We start from the raw sequence: 10,032 nt of genomic DNA, 5'->3' as shown, positions 1-10,032 counted from the left end.
GTTGCCATTGTTTTTGGTGTTTTAGTCATGAAGTATTTGCCCATGCCTATGTCCTGAATGGTAATGCCTAGTTTTCTACTAGGCTTGTTATGGCTTTAGGTCTAACACTTAAGTCTTTAATCCATTTGAATTACTCTTTGCATGAGGCATAAGGAAGGGATCCAGTTTCAGCTTTCTACATATGACTAGCCAGTTTTCCCAGCACCATTTATTAAATAAGGGAATCTTTCCCCACTTCTTGTTTTGTCAGGTTTGTCAAAGATCAGATAGTTGTAGATATGCAGCATTATTTCTGAGGGCTTTATTCTATTCCATTGGTCTATACCTCTGTTTTGCTACCAGTACCATGCTGTTTTGGTTACTGTAGCCTTGTAGTATAGTTTAAAGTCAGGTAGCCTGATGCCCGCAGCTTTGTTCTTTGGCTTAGGATTGACTTGGCAATGAGGTTTCTTTTTTGGTTCCATATGAACTTTAAAGTAGTTTTTTTTCGAATTCTGTGAAGAAAGTCATTGGTAGCTTGATAGGGATGGCATTGAATCTATAAATTACCTTGGGCAGTATGGCCAATTTCACGATATTCATTCTTCCTACCCATGAGCATGGAATGTTCTTCCATTTGTTTGTATCCTCTTTTATTTCATTGAGCAGTGGTTTGTAGTTCTCCTTGAAGAGCTCCTGCACATCCCTTGTCATTGGATTCCTAGGTATGTTATTCTCTTTGAAGCAATTGTGAATGGGAGTTCACTCATGATTTGGCTCTCTGTTTGTCTACTATTGGCATATAAGAATGCTTGTGATTTTTGCACATTGATTTTGTATCCTGAGACTTTCCTGAAGTTGCTTATCAGCTTAAGGAGATTTTGGGCTGAGACAATGGGGTTTTCTAAATACACAATCATCTCATCTGAAAACAGGGACAATTTGACTTCCTTTTTTCTAATTGAATATCACTTATTTCCTTCTCCTGCCAGATTGTCCTGGCCAGAAATTCCAACACTATGTTGAATAGGAGTGGTGAGAGAGGGCATCCCTGTCTTGTGCCAGTTTTCAAAGGGAATGCTTCCAGTTTTTGCTCATTCAGTATGACATTGGCTGTGGGTTTGTCATAGATAGCTCTTATTATTTTGAGATACACCCCATCAATATCTAATTTATTGAGAGCTTTTAGCGTGAAGTGTTGTTGTATTTTGTCAAAGGACTTTTCTGCATCTATTGAGATTATCGTGAGGTTTTTGTCATTGGTTCTGTTTATATGCTGGAATACATTGATTTGTTTGTGTATGTTGAACCAGCCTTGCATACGAGGGATGACGCCTACTGGATCATGGTGGATAAGCTTTTTGATGTGCTGCTGGATTCTGTTTGCCAGTATTTTATTGAGGATTTTTGCATTGATGTTCATCAAGGATATTTGTCTAAAATTCTCTTTTTTTGTTGTTGTGTCTCTGCCAGGCTTTGGTATCAGGATGATGCTGGCCTCATAAAATGAGTTAGGGAGGATTCCCTCTTTTTCTGTTAATTGGAATAGTTTCAGAAGGAATGGTATCAACTCCGCCTTGTACCTCTGGTAGAATTCGGCTTTGAATCCATCTGGACCTGGTGTTTTTTTGGTTGGTAAGCTATTAATTATTGCCTCAACTTCAGAGCCTGTTGTTGGTCTATTCAGAGATTCAACTTCTTCCTTGTTTAGTCTTTGGAGGGTGTATGTGTTGAGGAATTTATCCATTTCTTCTTGATTTTCTCGTTTATTTGTGTAGACGTGTTTACAGTATTCTCTGACAGTAGTTTGTATTTCTGTGGGATCGGTGGTGATAACCCCTTTATCATTTTTTATTGTGTCTATTTGATTCTTCTCTCTTTCCTTCTTTATTAGTCTTGCTAGTGGTCTATCAATTTTGTTGATCTTTTCAAAAACCAGCTCCTGGATTCATTGATTTTTTGAAGGATTTTTTGTTTCTCTATTTCCTTCAGTTCTGCTCTGATCTTAGTTATTTCTTGCCTTCTGCCAGCTTTTGAATGTGCTTGCTCTTGCTTCTCTAGTTCTTTTAATTGTGATGTTAGGGTGTCCATTTTAGATATTTCCTGCTTTCCCTTGTGGGCATTTAGTGCTATAAATTTCCCTCTACACACTGCTTTGTATGTGTCCCAGAGATTCTGGTATGTTGTGTCTTTTTTCTTGTTGGTTTCAAAGAACATCTTTATTTCTGCCTTCATTTCGTTATGTACCCAGTAGTCATTCAGGAGCAGGTTGTTCAGTTTCCATGTAGTTGAGCGGTTTAAAGTGAGTTTCTTAATCCTGAGTTCTAGTTTGATTGCACTGTGGTCTGACAGATAGTTTGTTATAATTTCTGTTCTTTTACATTTGCTGAAGAGTGCTTTCCTTTCAACTATGTGGTCAATTTTGGAATAGGTGGGGTGTGTTGCTGAAAAGAATGTATGTTCTGTTGATTTGGGGTGGAGAGTTCTGTAGGTGTCTATTAGGTCCACTTGGTGCAGAGTTCAGTTCCTGGATATCTCTGAGAACTTTCTTTCTTGTTGATCTGTCTAATGTTGACAGTGGGGTGTTAAAGTCTCCCATTATTATTGTGTGGGAGTCTAAGTCACTTTCTAGGTCCCTAAGGACTTGCTTTATGAATCTGGGTGCTCCTGTATTTGGTGCATATATATTTAGGATATTTAGCTCCTCTTGTTGAATTGATCCCTTTGCCATTATGTAATGGCCTTTTTTGTCTCTTTTGATCTTTGTTGCTTTAAAGTCTCTTTTATCCGAGACTAGAATTGCAACCCCTGCCTTTTTTTTGTTTATTTTGTTTTTCCATTTTTTGTTTTCCATTTGCTTGGTACATCTTCCTCCATTCCTTTTTTTTTTTGAGCCTATGTGTGTCTCTGCACATGAGATGGGTTTCCGGAAAACAGCACTCTGATGGTTCTTAACTCTTTATCCAATTTGCCAGTCTGTGTCTTTTAATTGGAGCATTTAGCCCATTTACATTTATGGTTAATGTTGTTATGTGTGAATTTGATCTTGTCATTATGATGTTAGCTGGTTATTTAGCTTGTTATTTGATGCAGTTTCTTCCTAGCCATGATGGTCTTTACAATTTGGCCTGTTTTTGCAGTGGCTGTTACCGGTTTTTGCTTTCCATGTTTAGTGCTTCCTTCAGGATCTCCTGTAAAGCAGGCCTGGTGGTGACAAAATGTCTCAGCATTTGCTTGTTTGTAAAGGATTTTATTTCTCCTTCACTTATGATGCTTAGTTTGGCTGGATATGAAATTCTGGGTTGAAAATTCTTTTCTTTAAGAATGTAGAATATTGGTCCCCACTCTCTTCTGGCTTGTAGAGTTTCTGCAGAGAGATCAGCTGTTAGTCTGATGGGCTTCCCTTTGTGGGTAACCCGATCTTTCTCTCTGGCTGCCCTTAATATTTTTTCCTTCATTTCAACTTTGGTGAATCTGACAATTATGTGTCTTGGGGTTGCTCTTCTCGAGGAGCATCTTTGCAGTGTTCTCTGTATTTCCTGAATTTGAATATTGGCCTGCCTTGCTAGATTGGGGAAGTTCTCCTGGATAATATCCTGCAGAGTGTTTTCCAACTTGTTTACGTTCTCCCCATCACTTTCAGTTACACCAATCAGACGTAGTTTTGGTCTTTTCACATAGTCCCATGTTTCTTGGAGGCTTTGCTCATTTATTTTTATTATTTTTTCTCTAAACTTCCCTTCTCACTTCATTTCATTCATTTCATCTTCCATTGCTGATACCCTTTCTTCCAGTTGATCACATCGGCTCCTGAGTCTTCTGCATTTTTACATAGTTCTCGAGCCTTCGTTTTCAGCTCCATCAGCTCCTTTAAGCGCTTCTCTGTATTGGTTATTCTAGTTATACATTCGTCTAAATGTTTTTCAAAGTTTTCAACTTCTTTGCCTTTGGTTTGAATTTCCTCCCGTAGCTCGGAGTAATTTGATCATCTGAACCCTTCTTCTCTCAGCTCGTCAAAGTCATTCTCCATCCAGCTTTGTTCCATTGCTGGTGAGGAACTGTGCTCCTTTGGAGGAGGAGAGGCGCTCTGCTTTTTAGAGTTTCCAGTTTTCCTGTTCTGTTTTTTCCCCATCTTTGTGGTTTTATCTACTTTTGGTCTTTGACGATGGTGATGTACAGATGGGTTCTTGGTGTGGATGTCCTTTCTGTTTGTTAGTTTTCCTTCTAACAGACAGGACCCTCAGCTGCAAGTCTGTGGGAGTACCCGGCCGTGTGAGGTGTCAGTCTCCCCCTGCTGGTGGGTGCCTCCCCGTTAGGCTGCTTGGGGGTCCGGGGCCACGGACCCACGTGAGGAGGCAGTCTGCCCATTCTCAGATCTCCAGCTGCTTGCTGGGAGAACCACTGCTCTCTTCAAAGCTGTCAGACAAGGACATTTAAGTCTGCAGAGGTTACTGCTGTCTTTTTGTTTGTCTGTGCCCTGCCCCCAGAGGTGGAGCCTACAGAGGCAGGCAGGCCTCCTTGAGCTGTGGTGGGCTCCACCCATTTCGAGCTTCCTGGCTGCTTTGTTTACCGAAGCAAGCCTGGGCAATGGCGAGCGCCCCTCCTCCAGCCTGGCTGCCACCTTGCAGTTTGATCCCAGACTGCTGTGCTAGCAATCAATGAGACTCTGTGGGCGTAGGACCCTCTGAGCCAGGTGCGGGATATAATCTGGTGCTCCATTTTTTAACCCGATCAGAAAAGCGCTGTATTCTAAAATGGAGTTTCTTATGTCTTCCTTTTCTACATAGACACAGTAAGAGTCTGATCTCTCTTTCTTTTCCCTACATATCCTCCTTTTCTTTTTGACAAAAGCACCATCGTCATTATGGCTCATTCTCTCTGGTCACTGTCTCTTTGGAGCTACTGGGTACAACTGTAGACTAACCACAGACAGAACAGGCACACAAGGTTTAATGCAAAATTTACAATAGTGGAACTTCTTAGGGTTTTAACCCAAGTGAAGGGGTTAAGTTTTGTGTGGTTATCAGCAGATTTTACGGTTGTCTCACTTTGTAGCACCAAATTTAAATGGCCTTTTGATGCCTCAAAAATATGTTCTTTTAATTTTGAAATATCTAAAGTAAGATTATCTTATTTTTTTGTAGATGGAGTCTAACCATTTCCCAGTGATGCTCAGACTTATTATAGGCTCAGGGTGTAATTCAATATTCTGATGTGTTCCAGTCACATTGTAACTGAAAAAGTTTTTTCAAGCTCATGAGTCTATCTCCCATCCAAATGACAGTTAGTCTAAGATCATTAATTTGGTTTGCTTATTTTTGATCTATTTGGGTCTGAGTATTTTACAATTTTGAGGATTTTTTTTGCCAGTTACTTACATATTTTGTAGTTTGAATAGAAGAGTGTAAAGCAATTCCAGCAGCCACAGCAGTACCTGTGACTGCAATAAGACCCATAGTCACTGCAATGAAAGTAAAAGTGAACCTTTTGAATTTAGTTAGAATTTATTTTAATATTTCTGTTAAAATATGGATGGATGGTGAAGCTTCCCACTGTTGATCCATGAAAACAGGGATCCACATGCCCTCTCTTGCCTTTACTAGCAGAATACAGTGTTGCCAATTAAAAGTCAAATAAACACAAGTGAGCAATCTATGATTTTTACAGGTTATAGTTTGGGAATCTGGTTTAATAACTATGTTTCTTACAACTAGCATATAAGGGGTTTTTGCACAACTTTGTAAGGGAATTGTCAGACTGGAATTTAGGTTGATAGTATAATATGGCTTACAATCTCTTGTTTCTGTAGCTTGATTTTTAGACCAAATTCTAATGTGGTGTGAGGCCACAGTAGGCTTTAATAATTCTGGCTGTTTAGGACCATTAACAGGACTAAGTTTGGTCGAGGTGATGAAATTTCCTTTTCACCCCATTTCCATGGATAGAGTGCTTCTAACCTTGTATAAACTTTGTCCAGTCTTTCAGTTAAATTACTATTATAGCCTGGATTAATGTGCCAGATGGATGGGGCCTGTGAACATGAGTGAGTCTGGCCCATACAATTACAATATAATTGGCCTTGAGGGGCCTAGTCTATAGTAGTTTTAAATTTATTGTTTTGTAATACCTCCACACAACATTTTTTTCAAACTAAGACTTTTGGGCATTTTGATTTTTTGGGAATTTCCTTGGGGCAAGGCTTTACTTAGGCCTAAATTTTAATGATCTTTGAAAAGAAGAGTCATGTAAATTATTTATCTGTGCCTCGAGTAACATTCTACTTATCATGTGATAAGTAAATCTACTGGTGGCACTGACTTTCACCAACCAATTTTGTGTTGTAGGCGTTAAACATCCTGGTGCCTTCCCTAGGCAAATAGTATAATGATACCCAATGGAAATAATTATCATCATTCCTTCTTTTTTAGACTGGACAGGGCAACGATCATCTGTGGAGCCTGGTACCCATGCACTATTATTAACATATACTTTAATAGGATTATCCATCCATGTGACTGCCCGAATTAATTGTGGGAAAGGCACATAGACCCAGTAATTATAATTAGCTACAACTGCTCCTGTAGACATGGGGAGACTTAACAATGTTGATGCAATCATCAAAGCTGAAAGCAGCATATTCTCTGGAGTTTGCACTGCCCTTACGTTCTTTAGACTTTTTTCAGCTAACTGTGTCAGCTTCTTTAATTGTGCCCAAGTCAGTGGCTCTATTTTTTTGGTGGATGACAGCTTCTTCTGTAAGTTGTAGGTACCTAAACTGGAAGCTGGTTTTTTTGGGGGGAAATACAAGCAAGACCTCTCCCCTACATTATCACCTTTCTTATTTCCAATATTTTATTTTTGTTGTCTTTCCACCAAATCAGTTTTCCTTCAGGTGGGCTGTTCTTTTTACCAGTGAAAAGTTGTTCTTCAGAAGTAGTGGTCTGATTTCTATAAATGTTTAAAAAGTGTAGAGTATAGAGTGCAAGATTAAGTTGCATCTGGGGAGCATTATACTCTTTACTGTCCTTGTTTGTTTGTTTAACCAATTGAGCTTTGAGTGTTTTATTAGTTCTTTTAATTATGGCCGGTCCTTGAGAATTATAGGGGATTATTATTGTATGTGTAATTTTCCACTGATTTAAGAATTATTGAAATGTTTTTCTACAGTATCCTGGCCCATTATCCATTTTAATTTTTTTTGGAACTCCCATGATAGCAAAACAAGATAATAAATGTCAACCGCATATCACCAGTGAAAACTAGAAAGAAGCTATCTGTGAGACTTCTTGGTGATGTGTGGATTAATCTCTCAGGGATGAAATATTGTTTTGATTCAGCAGGTTGGAAACACTGTTTTTGCAGTATCAGTGAAGGGACACTTCAGAGCCTATTGTGGCCTATAGACAGAAACTGAATATCCCCAGATAAAAACTAGAGATAAACTATTGAAGAAACTACTTTGTGACGTGAGGAATCATCTCACAGAGTGAAGACTTTCCTCTGATTCAGCTGGTTGGAAACACTCTTTTCATAGACCCTGGGAAGGGACATTTGGGAGCCCATTGGGGCCCATGGGAAAAAAACAGAATATTCCCAGATAAAAACTAAAAAGTAGGTATCTGTGAGGCTGCTTTTTAATGTGTGGATTCGTTTCACAGAATTAAAACTCTCTTTTAATTCACCAGATTGGAAACACTCCTTTCATAGAATCTTGGATGGGACTTTTGAGAGCCCATTGAGGACTGCAGGGAAAGCCAAATACCCCAAGATAAAAAGTAGAAAGAAGCTGTCTTTGAAATTTCTTGGTGATGTGTGGATTAATCTCATACGGTTAAACTTTGTATTGATATAGCAGGTTGGACTCACTGTATTTGTAGACTTTGTGAAGGAAAATTTGGGACCCCATTAAGGCATATGGAAAAAAAACGGTTATTCCCTGATAAATCCTAGAAATAAGTTATCTGTGAAACTTATTTGTGACGTGTGGATTCACCTCACAGGGTTAAAACTTTATTTTGATTTAGCAGATTGGTCATACTTTTTTTTTAAGGAATCCACAGGGGACTTTTCAAACTTCATATACACCTATGGGGAAAACCCATGTATACCCCCCTGAAAAAGTAGAAAGAAGCAATCTGTGAAACCACTTTGTGATGTGTCAATTCATCTCACAGAGGTAAACCTTTCTTTTGATTCAGCAGGTTGGAAAAACCCTTTTTGTAAAATCAGTGAAGGGATATTTGGGAGCCCATTGAGGCCTATGGAGGAAAACCAAGTATCCCCAGATAAAAACTAGAAAAAAGCTATTTGTTTAATTGCTTGTTGATGTGTGGATTCATCTCACAAATTGAAACCCTTCTTTTGATTCAGTGGGTAAGAACACTGTTTTTGCAGGATCTACAAAGTGACATTTTGGAACCTATTTATGCCTATATGGAAAAACTGTATATCCCTAATTAAAAACTAGAAAGAGGCTATCTATCTGTGAAACTGCTTGGGGATGTGTGAGTTCATATCACAGAGTTATACCTTTCTTTTTATTCAGCATGTTGGAAACACGCTTTTTGTAGCATCTCCAAAGGGACATTTGGGAGCTCATTAAGGGCTCTGGGGAAAAAGTAAATATCTCCAGATAAAAACTAGAAAGAAGCCATCTATTAAACTGCTTGGTGATGTGTGGATTTATCTCACAGAGTTAAACCTTTATTTTGATGCTGCCAGTTTGAACACTCTTTTTATAGAGTCTGGAAAAGGACATTGGGGAGTTTATTTAGGCGATGGGCAAGAACAGAATATCCCCACATAAAAATAAGATAAAAGGTATCTATGAAGCAGCTTTGTGATGTGTGGATTCAGTTCACAGAGTTAAACCTTTCTTTTGATTCAGCAGGTTGGAAACACTATTTGTAGAATCTGCAAAGTGACATTTGGAGCATATTAAGACCTATGGTGTAAAACTGAATATCGCCGCATAAAAACTAGAAAGAAGGTATCTGTGAAACTACTTTGTGATGTGGGCATGTATCTCCCAGAGTTAAACCTTTCTTTTGATTAAGCAGTTTGGAAAGTGTCTTTTTGTAGGATGTGCAAAGACACTTTTAGGAGCCCATTGGGGCCTATGGGAAAAACAGAATCTCCTCAGATAAAAACTAGAAAAAAGCTGTCTGTGAAACTGCTTTGTGATGGGTCAATACATGTCACAGAGTTAAACCTTTCTCTTGATTCAGGAGGTTGCATACACTTTTTTGGTAGAATCTGCGAAGGTACGTTTTGAAGCCCATTGATGCCTACGGGGAAAAACCAAATATCCCCAGATAAAAACTAGGAAGAAGATATCTGTGAAACTGCTTTGTGATGTGCAGATTTACTGCACAGAGTTAAACCTTTATTTTGCTATGGTAGGTTGGAATCCTCTGTTTGTAGAATATGCTAAAAACTTTTGGAGCCCATTAAGGCCTACAGGGAAAAATGGAATATCTCCAGGTTAAAACTGGGAAAAAAAAGCTATTTGTAAAATACCCTGTGATGTCTGGATTTATTCCACAGAGTTAAACCTTTCTTTAGATTCAGCAGGTTCGAAACACTCTTTCTGTAGACTCTGTGAAGGGACATTTGGGAGCCCATAGAGGCCTACAGGATGAAAACGAATATCTCCATATAAAAACTAGAAAGAAGGTATCTGTGAAACTGCTTGGTTATGTCTGGATTCAGCTCATGGAGTTTAACCTTTCCTTTGATTAACAGGTTGGAAACACTGGTTTTGTAGAATCTGCAAAGGTACATATGGTGCCCACCGACACCTGTGGGAAAAAAATGTCACTAGATAAAAATTAGAAAGAAGCTGTCTGTGAAACTGTTTGGTGATGTGTGCATTCATCTCATGGAGTTAAAACTTTCTTATGATTCAGCAGGTTGGAAACACTCTTTTTGTAGAATCTTCAAAGGGACATTTGGGAGCCCATTGAGGCCTAAGGTGAAAAGCCGAAAATTCTCAGATACAAACAAAATGATGGTATCTGTGAATCTGATTTTTGATGTGCAGATTCATTTCAC

General features: G+C 38.8%; 1 pseudogene; it reads right to left on the bottom strand.

Moving 5' to 3' along the window:
- Nucleotides 1-4,758: 4,758 nt before the first annotated feature.
- LOC129138679 (endogenous retrovirus group K member 7 Env polyprotein-like) lies at nt 4,759-6,977 on the bottom strand (annotated as a pseudogene).
- Nucleotides 6,978-10,032: the final 3,055 nt, after the last annotated feature.

The sequence above is a fragment of the Pan troglodytes genome, chromosome X, assembly GCF_028858775.2.
Source record: "Pan troglodytes isolate AG18354 chromosome X, NHGRI_mPanTro3-v2.0_pri, whole genome shotgun sequence".
Lineage (NCBI taxonomy): Eukaryota > Metazoa > Chordata > Mammalia > Primates > Hominidae > Pan > Pan troglodytes.
The sequence above is the reverse complement of the archived record's forward strand: the minus strand, read 5'-3'. Positions and strand labels throughout refer to the sequence as shown.